Source organism: Meriones unguiculatus, chromosome 2 (genome assembly GCF_030254825.1).
Source record: "Meriones unguiculatus strain TT.TT164.6M chromosome 2, Bangor_MerUng_6.1, whole genome shotgun sequence".
NCBI lineage: Eukaryota > Metazoa > Chordata > Mammalia > Rodentia > Muridae > Meriones > Meriones unguiculatus.
Window position 1 is genome coordinate 163,844,657 of NC_083350.1, and position 3,647 is coordinate 163,848,303.

The following is a 3,647-nucleotide window of genomic DNA, read 5'->3' on the forward strand; positions in this document are numbered from 1 at the left end:
TCTCACCAATTCCCACATTATAAAATGATCCACCCCTCCCTTCTCGGTGGTACCGAGATTGAGGCCACACCTCTGATTCATGGTTCTTTTAATGCCTTGTAAGATCCAGACTATGGTGATTCACAAACACAGTCCACAGGGGCTGTCTCTGACATGAACTTAGTGGCTGGCTCTTTTATCACCTCCTCCTGAGGAGGGATAGCCTTACCAGATCACAGAGAAAGACAATGCAGCCAGTTCTGATGAGACCTGGTAGGCTAGGGTCAGATGAAAGGGGTGGAAGCCTCCCCTAACAGTGGACTAGAAGAGGGACATGGGAGGAGAAGAGGGAGGGAGAGCAGGATTGGGAGTGGATGAGGGAGGGGCTACAGCTGGGATACAAAGTGAATGGATTGTAATAAATAAAAAATAAAAATAAACTCATTCCATTTAAGACGTACTGATTAATAGCCTTGTCAGACACGTTCATGGAACTACAGGGAATCACAGAATTTTAAGTCTCTGTCTTAGTTAGGGTTTCTATTGATGTGAAGAGAAACCATGACCACAGCAACTCTAAGAAAGGAAAACATTTAATCGGGGCTGGCTTACAGGTTCAGAGGTCTAGGTCATTATCATGATAGCAAAAGCATGCTGGCAGACATGGTGCTGGAGAAGCCAAGAGTTCTACATCTGGATCAGCAGGCATCAGAGAGAGAAAAAAAAGTCAGCCACTAGGCTTGGTTTGAACCTTTGAGATCCAAAGCCTATTCTCAGTGGCATACTTCCTTCAACAAGGTCACAACTGCTCCAACAAGGCCTAATCCCTTCAAATAATGCCATTCCCTATGAGCCTATGGGGGTCATTTTCATTCAAACCACCTCAGTCTCAATCACAAACTATTGAAGATAGACACTCTGTATGGCTACTGAGGACCCAGACCTATTGAGAAACACAGTTCCCACCCTAAACCCTATCTACTTTTGCCTCTGCATTCATTCACTACAGCCACTCCACAAAGTAAGAGATGCAGCCTAGGGCCCTCAGCCTACTCCACCTCAGCTCAGCCCCTAGGGACTTCCCCAAGCTGCCCTACCTGCTGCACCACCTTAGGATCTGGGCCCTGTGGACAGGCAACTAATATCAAAGCACAATCAGCATTCTAACTCCAGGTTTCAAGTCCCATCACAAACAAACAAGATGATAAATCATGATAACACCCCTCCCCCCAATCACCAAATCCTTTTAACGTTTCCCATGAAGAACAACTTAGACAAAATTTAAGACGCAGAATGGAAAGGAACAATTAGAAACATAACTAAATGAATTAGAAACATTCAAAGAGGACACCTGAATGAACTTAAAGAGAGCAGGAATACCATGATTAAAGTTTAAGAAAATACAAATGGCTGAATTAAAGAGACAATTCAGGATGTGAAAATTGAATTCAATGGGGAGTGAAATACCTGTCAGGTATGGTGGTGCACATCTTTAATACGAGCATTCAGGAGGCAGAGGCAGGCTTATCAGTAGAGCTCAAGGATGGCTAGTTATATAATGAGTTCCAGGCTCAACTTAGCTATGCAATAAGACCATGCCATAGCATCAGAGAGGGATGGATGGACAGATGGACAACAGCTAAACTGTCAGTCAGGGCTTGAAGACAAAGGAAAAAAACTGGATCACTCCAAAAAAAATGATAAAATTTTAAATACAAACGAAGTGTGCAGGAATTTTGGGACACTATGAAAATAACTAATCTATGAATCATTGGCAAAGAAAGAGACTAAAAGAATATAGAACCACTAAGATAGCTCTGCAGAGGATATTAAAAGAAATACTTTGGGCCAAAAAGGAAGATTAACACGCAGAAGTCCACAGGGTAGAAATGACCAATACCAGGATAGTTAATCAAAGAAGACCTAAGAAACACCACAAAAAAGCAAATGAAGTCATACTTACCTGGCAGTGGAAATAGCAGGATCACAGAGGTGGTTTTCTTAGTGCTTTATCCATTGCACTGAGGATGTGCTGACCACAATGATTTCCCCAAATGTGGAAAACTCAACTGCATAATTTGTGGTAGTAGGGGACTACATTCAAACTCTTCCCACCACACCCACTTACAAAAAACAACAAAACAAAAAAGACTAGAATTGATACGCATCTTTCAGTAATAACCCTGAATATCAACTCCAAGACAAAGGGAGAGTTCAATTACCCACTCTGTAAAATGAACCTTTATTTGCCTGGTTCAGTTGTCTTGGAGGCTTACTGCCTCCTTCTGCTGTGGAAGCTTCTAGCCTCCATACAATCTAACCTAGGCCTAGAATTTTTCAGCCTCTGAGACTTACTGCTGAATAAGCTCACCATTTCTTGCTCTTTCTGAGCTTTGGGCTGGCTGGTTCAACTCAGCTATTCTGGCTCAAACTTCTCTCCCAACTAACTAACTCAATCTGGCTTTTTCTTGATCTCTGAATTGCTCTGCTTGGCCTCAAACTAACTCAGGGAGTCTGCTCTAATCTCCTGGATCCTTCTCATTCTCTGACTCATTAGGTCTTCACCTGAGTTCTCTCTCTGCAAGCACTTTCTCTATTACTGTCCTGGTAGAACAGCCTCTTCCCTCCCTACGTATTGCCCCTTACCTAGCTTCCTTATCCTCTCTCTTCCTGTCAACACTTCCCTGTCAATTCTCTGAGAGTTAGGCACATACTATTCTGTCAAGTCTTTTTCTGATTTGTCACTGTTTCTGCCACTTAATTAGACATCACTTTCACACTTGGGTTATCTACGAGTTTATCTTTACCTCCATTGCTTGGAGTTAAAGGCATATACCACCATGCCTTTAACCCCAAAGGCTTTTATTTACTTGATATTTGCTCTTTACCAGGCAGGCCTTGAGCTCAGATCTTCTTGATTCTGTCTCCTGGATTAAAGGCATGTTTGTATTCCATCCAGGTCACAGGGACCTACAAGGTCTTCTGATGTGATCTTTTACTAGAACAGCCATGTTCTGGATTAAAATTCCTCTGCACCACTCTCCTTTCAGCAAGCCAGGTCATTCTGATATAAACCAAGCAGATACATTGGAAGTAAACAGCACTATAAATCAAATGAACATAACAGACCTTTATAGAACATTCCACAAAGCATTTATTAGTGCACATGAGCTGGAGAGAAGCCTCCACAGTTAAGAATGCTTACAACTATTAAAGAGGATACAGGCTTAGTTCCCAACATCCACATAGCAATTCAGCCATCTGCACCTGTAGTTCCCCGGGGATCTGATGTTCTCTCCTAGTCTCTATGGCCTTCTTCATTCACACGGTACACATACATATACTCAGGCACACTCACATACACACAAAATAAAATAAATATTTTTTTTTAAATGTAATACATGTACTTGTCAGCAAGTCAGATAACTGTCTCCAAAATAGAACACATATTGTGACATAAAGCAAACCTCACAAAAATATAGGAAACTTTAAACAACAATCTTTGTCATGTCTGATCACAACAGATTAAACCTAGATCCCAACAGCAAGAGAAACTACAGAAGACACAAAAACACAGAAATTAAGCAACATACTATTGAATGTAGGATCACCGAGGAAATTAAAAAAGAAAAATTTAGATTCCTAGAACAAAACAAAAATGAAAACAC

At 41.4% G+C, this 3,647-nt stretch overlaps 1 non-coding gene across 1 annotated transcript; it reads left to right on the forward strand.

Annotated features, from left to right (window-relative positions):
- The first annotated feature begins 1,934 nt into the window (after positions 1-1,934).
- On the forward strand, positions 1,935-2,094 carry LOC132652575 (U1 spliceosomal RNA). Its single transcript, XR_009590176.1, has one exon. It is a non-coding gene; the product is annotated as a U1 spliceosomal RNA (small nuclear RNA).
- The last annotated feature ends 1,553 nt before the right edge of the window (positions 2,095-3,647 follow it).